We start from the raw sequence: 10669 nt of genomic DNA, 5'->3' as shown, positions 1-10669 counted from the left end.
TGTTGTACTAGTAGTACAAAAGGGGGTGTTGTGGAAGCAGAGAAAGAACTGACAGGAAGGGGATGCAATGCATGACAGTTCGTTAGCAAGAGTTAGGCTAACTGTAACCCTAATAACGCGAGATTTGTAGAAGCGAGGAATGTGTGAGGCGAGTGGGAAAGAACTGTGTGAGAAGTTGTTGCGACCTTGTGTAGATAATATGGAATGTAGACTAAGGCCTGGTCTACACTACGGGTTTAGGTCGACTTTAGCAGCGTTAAATCGAATTAAGCCTGGACACGTCCACACGACGAAGCCCTTTCTTTCGACTTAAAGGGTCCTTTAAACCGGTTTCTTTACACCACCTCCGACGAGGGGATTAGCGATAAAACCGGCCTTTGCGGGTCGGAATTGGGGTAGTGTGGACGGAATTCAACGTTATTGGCCTCCGGGAGCTATCCCACAGTGATTCATTGTGACCGCTCTGGACAGCACTCTCAACTCAGATGCACTGACCAGGTAGACAGGAAAAGACCCGCGAATGTTTGAATTTCATTTCCTGTTTGCTCAGCGTGGAGAGCACAGGTGACCACGCAGAGCTCATCAGCACAGGTAACCGTGATGGAGTCCCAGGATCGCAAAAGAGCTCCAGCATGGACCGAACGGGAGGTACGGGATCTGCTCGCCATATGGAGAGATGAAGCAGTGCTACCTGAACTCCGTAGCAGTAAAAGAAATGGCAAAGTATTAGAAAAGATCTCCAAGGCCATAAAGGACCGAGGCCATAACAGGGACACACAGCAGTGCCGCGTGAAAATTAAGTAGCTACGGCAAGCTTACCACAAAGCCAGAGAAGCAAACGGAAGGTCCGGGGCAGAGCCGCAAACTTGCCGCTACCACGCGGAGCTGCATGCGATCCTAGGGGGTGCAGCCACCACTACCCCAACCGTGTGCTATGACTCTCTCACTGGAGAAACACACAGGGAAGACGGTTCGGGAACGAGGAAGATGAGGATGGAGGTACTGTAGGTAGCTCACAGCAGCAAGGAAGCGGAGAAACCGGTTTCCCCAACAGCCAGGATATGTTTGTGATCCTGGACCTGGAACCAGTAACCCCCGAACTCTCCCAAGACCCTCAGGGCACACAGGAGACCTCTGGTGAGTGTACCTTTGTAAATATTTGAAAACATTACACATGGTTTAAAAGCAAGCGTGTTTAATGATTAATTTGCCCTGGCAACCGCGGCCAGTACATCTACTGGAAAAGTCTGTTAACGTGTATGGGGATGGAGCGGAAATCCTCCAGGGACATCTCCAGAAAGCTCTCCTTTATGTACTCCCAAAGCGTTTGCAAAAGGTTTCTGGGGAGGGCTGCCTTATCCCGTCCACCATGGTAGGACACTTTACCACGCCAGGCCAGTAGCACGTAGTCTGGAATCATTGCATAACAAAGCATGGCAGCGTATGGTCCCGGTGTTTGCTGGCATGCAGACAATATCCATTCCTTATCTCTCTTTCTTATCCTCAGGAGAGTGATATCATTCACGGTCACCTGGTTGAAATGGGGTGATTTTATTAAGGGGACATTCAGAGGTGCCCGTTCCTGCTCTTCTGAACAGAAATGTTTCCCGCTGTTAACCACGCGGTGGAGGGGAGGGGTGAAGTGATCATCCCAGAGAATCGTGTGTGTGTGTGTGGGGGGGTGGTTTACTTGTTTGTGCCGCATGTTAACCGGGAAACCGCAGCCCCTCCTTTTACATTGAAAACCCATTTTAAATGGACAACCCAATTCATCCTTGATATGGGAAATGCGCTGCTGTTTGCAACCTTTCCCGCATGTTAAGAAGGTTAAAAAAGCCAAAAGACTGTGGCCTACCATGGCTGCCTGCAAGCCGAAATATGCGACCTTGTAATGAAAGAGTGTACCCATTGTTCTCTAAAATGTGTCTTTTTTAACCACCTCTCCCTTCTCCTCCACCAGCTGCAAATGTTTCTCCTTCGCAGAGGCTAGTGAACATTAGAAAGAGAAAACGTAGGACGAGGGACGATATGTTCACAGAGCTGCAGATGTCCTCCCACGCTGATAGAGCACAGCAGAATGCGTGGAGGCAGTCAATGTCGGACATGAGAAAAGCACAATATGAACGAGAGGAGAGGTGGCGGGCTGAATGGCGGGATGAAAAGAGCAAGTGGCGGGCTGAAGACGATAGGTGGCGTCAGCTTGCAGACAGACGGCAAGAGTCAATGCTCCGTCTGCTGGAGCATCAAACTGATATGCTCGAGCGTATGGTTGAGCTGCAGGAAAGGCAGCAGGAGCAGAGACCGCTGCTACAGCCCCTGTGTAACCAACAGCCCTCCTCCCCAAGTTCCATAGCCTCCTCACCCATACGCCCAAGAACATGGTGGGGGGGCCTCCGGCCACCCAGTCACTCCACCCCAGATGATCGCCCAAGTCTTCAATAAGACTTAAAGTTTTACAATGTAGTGTGTCTTTTTCCATCCCTCCTCCCCCACCCATCCCAGGCTACCTTGGCAATTATCCCCCTACTTCTGTGAGGAACTAATAAAGAATGCATGAATGTGAAAAAACAATGACTTTATTGCCTCTGCAAGCGGTGCTCGAATTGGGGAGGGAAGGGTGGGGTGGGGTGGTTGGTTTACAGGGAAGTAGAGTGAACCGGGTCGGGGGGGGGGGTTTGGAGGGTTCATCAAGGAGAAACAAACAGAAGTTTCACACAGTAGCCTGGCCAGTCACAAAACTCGTTTTCAAAGCTTCTCTGATGCACACCGCGCCCTGCTGTGCTCCTCTAACCGCCCTGGTGTCTGGCTGCGCGTAATCAGCGGCCAGGCGAGTTGACTCAACCTCCCACCCCGCCATAAAGGTCTCCCCCTTACTCTCACAGATATTGTGGAGCGCACAGCAAGCAGCAATAACAATAGGGATATTCTTTTCGCTGAGGTCTGAGCGAGTCAGTAAGCTGCGCCAGCGCGCTTTTAAACGTCCAAATGCACATTCCACCACCATTCGGCACTTGCTCAGCCTGTAGTTGAATAGGTTCTGACTCCTGTCCAGGCTGCCTGTGTACGGCTTCATGAGCCATGGCATTAAGGGGTAGGCTGGGTCCCCAAGGATCACGATAGGCATTTCAACATCCCCAACGGTTACTTTCTGGTCCGGGAAGAAAGTCCCTTCCTCCAGCTTTCGAAACAGAGCAGAGTTCCTGAAGACGCGAGCATCATGTACCTTTCCCGGCCATCCCACGTTGATGTTAGTGAAACGTCCCTTGTGATCCACCAGGGCTTGCAGCAGCATTGAAAAGTACCCCTTGCGGTTACGTAGTCGGTGGCTTGGTGCTCCGGTGACAAGATAGGGATATGGGTTCCGTCTATGGCCCCGCCACAGTTTGGGAATCCCATTTCAGCAAAACCATCCATTATTGACTGCACGTTGCCCAGAGTCACTACCCTTGATATCACCAGGTCTTTCATTGCCCTGGCAAATTGGATCACAGCAGCCCCCACCGTAGATTTGCCCACTCCAAATTGATTCCCGACTGACCGGTAGCTGTCTGGCGTTGCAAGCTTCCACAGGGCTATCGCCACTCGCTTCTCAACTGTGAGGGCTGCTCTCATCTTGGTATCCTGGCGTTTCAGGGCAGGGGAAAGCAAGTCACAAAGTTCCATGAAAGTGCCATACGCATGTGAAAGTTTCGCAGCCACTGGGAATCGTCCCACACCTGCAGCACGATGCGATCCCACCAGTCTGTGCTTGTTTCCCGGGCCCAGAATCGGCGTTCCACGGCATGAACCTGCCCCAGTGACACCATGATTTCCACATTGCTGGGGCCTGTGCCTTGTGAGAGGTCTATGTCCATGTCAATTTCCTCATTACTCTCTTCGCCGCGCTGCAATCGCCTCCTCGGGTGGTCCGGGTTTCGCCTTGGCATGTCCTGGCTCTGCATATACTCCAGGACAATGCGCGTGGTGTTCATAGTGCTCATAATTGCCGCGGTGATCTGAGCGGGCTCCATGATCCCAGTGCTAGCTATGGCGCCTGGTCAGAAAAAAGGCGCGAAACTAGTATCTGATGGACCAGGAGAAGGAGGGAGGGCAGGCCGAGTGACGACATGGCGTACAGGTACTGGGAATTAAAATCAAGAACGGTGGCTGTGCATCAGGGAGAAACACAAACAACTGTCACACAGAATGGTCCCCCCAAAGATTAAACTGAAAACCCTGGGTTTAGCAGGCCATTGATTTGACGGAGGGAGGGGGAAGCAAATGAATACAGAGCAAATCTATTTTTTACATCTTAAGACGACGGTGCAGCGTGACTGATAGCCCTCGGCATCTTTCTGGGTGCTTGGCAGCAAATACTGGGCGCTTGGCAGTTAGTGTATGACGATGGTCTTCAGGCCTATTGCACGATCTGCTGCTCGGGGAAGACTCTGCTAATGTGCGATGACCCAACTTGTAATAGGACTGTTAACAGTCGTAATACACCATCTACTGCCAAAAGGCAAGCCCCACGGCTGCCAGCACCCAGATCGCCGATGAAGGCTACCAGTCTACTGCATCGTCTACCGCCAAAAGGCAGTTAGCAGCTGCTGCTGTGTAGCAATGCAGTCCCACGTCTGCCGGCACCCAGAGGACATATGGTGACGGTGAGCTCAGCTGAGCTGAGCGAACTCCATGCTTGCCGTGGTATGTTGTCTGCACAGGTAACCCAGGTAAAAAGGCGCGAATCTATTGTCTGCCATTGCTGTGACGGAGGGGGGAGGGGGAAGGGGCCTGACGACATGTACCCAGAACCGCCCGCGACACTGTTTTTGCATCATCCGGGCATTGGGATCTCAACCCAGAATTCCAAGGGGCGGCGGAGACTGCGGGAACTGTGGGATAGCTGTGGGATAGCTACCCATAGTGCAATGCTCCGGAAGTAGACGCTAGCCTCGTACTGTGGACGCGGTCCGCCGACTAGAGCACCTAGAGCATTTTATGTGGGGACACACACAATCGGCTGTATACAACCGATTTCAATAAAACCGGCTTCTATAAATTCGAACTAATTTCGTAGTGTAGACATACCCTAAGAGTCTACATTAGTGAGCAAAACAAGATATCAGAATGACCTATGTATAAACAAAATGCAACTGTTGCTCATTATTGTCTGTAACAAAAGGTATAAATGCTTGCTGTAATTGTTTACCTGTTGAGAGACCTACTTACCTCTCTCCCTCTGCGCAATTGTGAGAGTTAATAAAGCATCTGACTTGCTGTACCTAAACAAATAGTGAGAACTCTGTTTTTCTCCGACAAGTACAATGGAGCTGACCCACCCTGTTGAACTGAATGGTTTTAACCACACTCCCACAGAATAGCCAGGGTGACTGAGATTACCCACTCTTGTTGCCATCAGGGTTAACTGTATTAGTGATCAATAATTAAATTTGATGGGCGTACACCCACAGTAAGGGAGGTGGGTGAGTGAGGATGGTGAGCTTTGATTAATATGAAATGAAATAAAACCTGAGGAGTTGGTTGAACTCTATTGGACAGTTTGAATATAACCCAGGAGTTGGTTAAACGCTATGGGTCACTCTTTCTAGCAACTCAAAGTCATTAAAATAATATATTTACAAAAATAAACAAGGGTCTAACCCAAAACTGAAATGTTTCAAGGGTTCACAAACCTCCACCACACTTTAGAACAAGCATTTGCTCTGGAGACAATCAAACATTTAAAAGCTCTGGGTATTTGTAGGGTGCTTACTATGGTTGTGATACACCCATTTTATTTCAAAAACAGCCCCCAAACTTTAAGCATGAAAAAAACATGTTTAAAAAACAAACAAGCCCCGCGACATTCATTGATATCTGCAAGGGGTCCTACACTAGGGTTACCATATCTAGCAAATAAAAAAAGAGGACCCTCCACAGGCCCTGGCCCCGCCCCTTTCCCCACCCCCAGTCCCGCCCCAACTCCGCCCCTTCCCCACCCTAACCCCGCCCCCTCCTCCCTCCCACTCCCAGCCATGTGGAAAGGGCTGCCCGAGCGCTACCGGCTTCACGGTTTGCCGGGCAGCCCCCAGACCCTGCGCCCCCGGACGGCGCTTCCCCAGCGCAGCTGGAGCCCGGGAGGGGAAGCGCCCAGCCGGGGGCGCAGGCTCTGGAGGCTGCCCGGCAAACCGTGAAGCCAGTAGCGCTTGGGCTTCGGGCAGCCCCCTTGCCTCCGGACCCTGCGCCCCCGGCCGGGCACTTCCCCTCCCGGGCTCCGGCGGCGCAGGGTCCGGAGGCATGGGGGCTGCCCGAAGCCGGTAGCGCTCGGGCAGCCCGGCTCTTAAACAGAGCCGAAGAGTCGGGGAGGAGCAGAGCCGCCGCGGCTGGAGGCTCTGCTCCTCCCCTGACTCTTCGGCTCTGTTTAAGAGCCGAGCTGCCCCAGCGCTACCGGCTTCGGGCAGCCCCCATGCCTCCGGACCCTGCGCCGCTGGAGCCCAGGAGGGGAAGTGCCCGGCCGGCGGCTGGGGTCCGGAGGCAAGGGGGCTGCCTGAAGCCCATAGCGCTCGGGCAGCTCGGCTCTTAAACAGAGCCGAAGAGTCAGGGGAGGAGCAGAGCCACCATTTTCCCGGACATGTTCGGCTTTTTGGCAATTCCCCCCCAGACGGGGGTTTGAGTGCCGAAAAGCCGGACATGTCCGGGAAAAAGAGGACGTATGGTAACCCTACCCTACACTTGGGAATGGGTACAGTAACATTTCGGATTGTTGTGTATGGTGATTACTGTTTAATGCTGTAAGAAGGCTCTACAGAAAAATTATATTTTAGCTAAAAGAAAAAAAAAAGCCAAAAGCATCCCAGTTGTGCATACAACGTAATTCCCCCTCCCCAGATCACAAAAGGGAATGTTAGGGGAGGGACCTAAAGTCCTAAAGTATCTATTAATTCAGAGTTGTGCTGATCGAATCAACCTGCTAACTACAGACTTTTGAAGTCTGTTTGAAACAAAGAGTTAGGTGTTGAGATGAGTTCCTGTCTGCATCCTGTAAAACTTGCCCATACCGGTATTGCCCTGGCATCTTCTTTTGTCATTCAGTGTTGCACGCATTCTAAAACAATATGCATTTCCTCACCTTTTGGGGGCGAAGCCAGACTTTGAGGCACCTGCTCCCCTACTTGGTGTAAACTTTGCTTGTGCCAATCAGAAACGAACACAAACAGGTTTTGGGCCCCGTCCCCTATGACACTTCTATGATGTCATAGTTGGTACTTTATGGGCCTGCCTGCCATGTGCAGGCAGAGAGAGGAGAAAGAAAAACGAATCCTGTGTATCCTATGTACACCCGTAACCGAGCCTGATCACCTCGAAGCCTCTCTCTCAGCTCACGTGTTTCAAACAGAGTTTCTACGTTTGCCAGTCGTTATGCGTTGGTTTGTATTTGTAAGTATCAGTTATTACTAAATGCTGCATCTTTGTTTATAAATATTGTTAGTAGATATTTTAGTCATTGTGTGTTTTAAGTTTCATTAACTCTATTAGCTAATCAAACGCTGCTCCCTTACCCCTTGTAATTATCCCCAATAAAACTTTAAATTGATTAATTTTAGTTGTTTGTGTGTGTGTGTGTGTGTGTGTGTGTGTGTGTGTGCGTGTGTGTGTGTCTGCAGTTTGCATCATGACCCATACTCTCCTTGCATCCCTTACCAATATAGTCTATTGCCACGTGCAGCCTGGTAAATAACAGGCCTGCATTTTCTTTCGCCCCTGGGTGCCCGTGGCAATCCACATTAGGATGGTATAAAAACCTCAGTCCTCTTTCAACAGAAACTATCTTGAATTGAATTGAATTGAATTGAATTGAATTGAATTGCTGCTGGACTGCAAGAGGAGTTATGCTCCCTGTTTTTAACTCTGAAAATATATATTACATAATGTCACTCTTTGGCCAAGCTGTCCTTACTAAATAATGGTACCTATCTTATTGCAGTGTGATCTGTTTAGCATGGAACCAGTAACTTTAAGCTGCATTTCACCACCAGGCCAAGGTAAAAACCATTTTGAACTATAGTCGTGCTTAATACTGTTAAATTACAAAACAAACAAAAATAAAACACACCAACCTTCTGGTATCACGCAGGTTGCATAGGGATTTGGGGGTAATATTAACTAAAATGTTTACTTGTTCTTTAATCCAGAGGCCCAAACATACACAGGGCCGCCCAGAGGATTCAGGGGGCCTGGGGCAAATCGGGGGAGCTGTGGCGCTTGTACTCACCCGGTGGCGGTCCGGGTCTTCAGTAGCGGGGGGCCCTTCAGCCGCTCCACGTCTTCGGACTGCCGCTGGGCCAGGGCTCGCGGGGCCTGGGGCAAATTGCCCCACTTGCCCCCCCCTCTGGGCGGCCCTGAACATACATGGGGGGGCAAACAGAACAACCATGTGCCAGCAACCCTTTATCCTGAGGTAGAAGGTAACTTTCTGCAATTGGCTTTTAAATGCATGTGGGTTTATTTAAAAGTATTTTGTTGCAAACCATTGGTTTTAAACTGCTGGGGTTTTATGGCTGCAAAATGATGGTATGGTGTGTTTCAAACTAACGGGTTTCTGTGGAAAATGTGTTTTTTAAAATGGATTTTAAAGGTTGATTTTAAAGTTTGTTTTTTATTCTGCAAAATGAGATGTTTTTAAAATTGTTTGTGGGGTGGTTTTGTTTTTTAAAGTGGCAGAAAAACTCAACCTGTGTGTGTTGTACAGCCTGAAATGGATTCTTTTGTTTTAAAGCTATGACTTTTTAAATAGAAAAACACCCTAATGAGTATTTTATTTTAAGTTTACAACAACATTTCATAATAATAATGTTGTCTGCTCCACAGTACGGTCAAAACATGAGAGATCCTTAGACCAGAGGGTAAACAAGCTCAAAAGAAAAAGGAAAGAGACAGCTGAAAAGGAAAATTCAATGGCTGATGGATGGATGGAGCCCAGTAAATATATTTTGCTTATTGGTTTGGTTATTTTATGAGGTTTTGTATTTTAAGTAAATACATAGGTGTGGGTGAGAAAGATGGTAAAGTGTAAGCATCCTGGTCTGAAGGTCAAGCTGTTACCCGTCTTCTATTTAAAGTTTTACTATGCTTTTTGGCCACTTGAAAAAGATGGTTCACCCCACCAAAGCTCCCAACTTCCCCGGGGGTGTAATAGATTTTCTTTAACAGAGCCGTCTGCATAGACATGACTGTTACTTGTACCGTCTTTTACTAACACGAGTATGGAGGGGACACATTCATATTGACAAATTTAAACAAGTTTTATTAATCGCCTGGTTTAACACGACCTTTTACAGCTGCCTGTGAAAATGGACGCCATGACCCCTACCATCAGGGCCGGCTCCAGGCACCAGCCCAGCAAGCAGGTGCTTGGGGTGGCCAACGGAGAGGGGCGGCATGTCCGGCTCTTCTGCGGCAATTTGGCGGCGGGTCCCTCGTTCCCTCTGGGAGCGAAGGACCCGCCGCCGAATTGCTGCTGAAGACTGAAGCAGCGGCAGTAGAGCAGATCGCGATCGCGGCTTTTTTTCTTTTTGCTGCTTGGGGCGGCAAAAATCCTGGAGCCGGCCCTGCCTACCATTAGGGAGTCTGAGCTTGTTCATTCTTCCATTTTGTCCTTTTCCAGATTTTCCTCTTGAGATCTGTGTCTAGACATGAGCAAAACAGCCGATGCACAATATATTTACTCCCACAGGGCTCCCGATGTGTAAAGTCTCAAATGCCTCTAGAAAGGCATTGTTGAGCAGTTGAGAGATTTTAAGAAAAGAAACAGAGTAAGCCCCCCCCCCACTGCTTGTTTTTAGATTTACACAACCCCGGGTTGGTTCCTAACCCCATTACACCCCATCCTCAACCGTCCCTTCTTAATCGTTCATTTACCTGACCAACATCTTTTCCATTCACCTTGTCCACCAGTGACTCCCCCGAGCCATGGTCACCTTCCTCCATAGGGCTGGACAACGAGAGGCTGGCATGCTCGTCGGTCTTCTTCACGAGCAGTTGGGTTTCGGGGTCAGGTATCCACCAACAGTTGAGTCAAAGAGTCCTCGTCGGAACTGTCATTGATGTAGCGCTTTCTTCACACAAGTCCAAAAGTGCTCGGGGCTAAAACAAAGTCCTACGTTCTCATGGGGGTGATGAAGGAGACCATGTTTCCTCTCAGCATTTCCACGATTTCTAAAACACGTGTTCTTGGTAAGAAATGGCCTCTTCTGCCCAGCACTGGAACTTACGGGGTGGTGGTGCTGCACTCTGATTGGCAAAGGGTGGTGGGAGGAGTTCTTAGAGGGGTCACATGACCCTCTTCTGGGTGGTTCATTCCGCCCCAGAACCTGCCCTACTTTGGTCAAATCTCCTCTCGGGGGTGGTCCCCAGCGGCTGAAACCCCTCCTGATTGGTAGAGGGCAGTGGGCGGAGTCATTGGGGGGTCACATGACACACCTTGCTTCCGGTCATGTGTCCAGCTTGACCCTGGAAGTAATACCTACGGGGGTGGGACTTCTGGTGACAGGTGGGCGGGGATTAAGGGGTCAAGGGGGGGGTTAACATTTGATTGACGGTAGGGTCCTTATACTACTGGATAGCTTGAGGTGTCGGGGGGGGATACAGGCCCACGCACTCCACTGCATCCCAGCCCAGGGCCCTAGCAGTG

Source organism: Malaclemys terrapin, chromosome 4 (genome assembly GCF_027887155.1).
Source record: "Malaclemys terrapin pileata isolate rMalTer1 chromosome 4, rMalTer1.hap1, whole genome shotgun sequence".
Classification (NCBI taxonomy): domain Eukaryota; kingdom Metazoa; phylum Chordata; order Testudines; family Emydidae; genus Malaclemys; species Malaclemys terrapin.
This window is presented reverse-complemented; position numbering follows the sequence as displayed.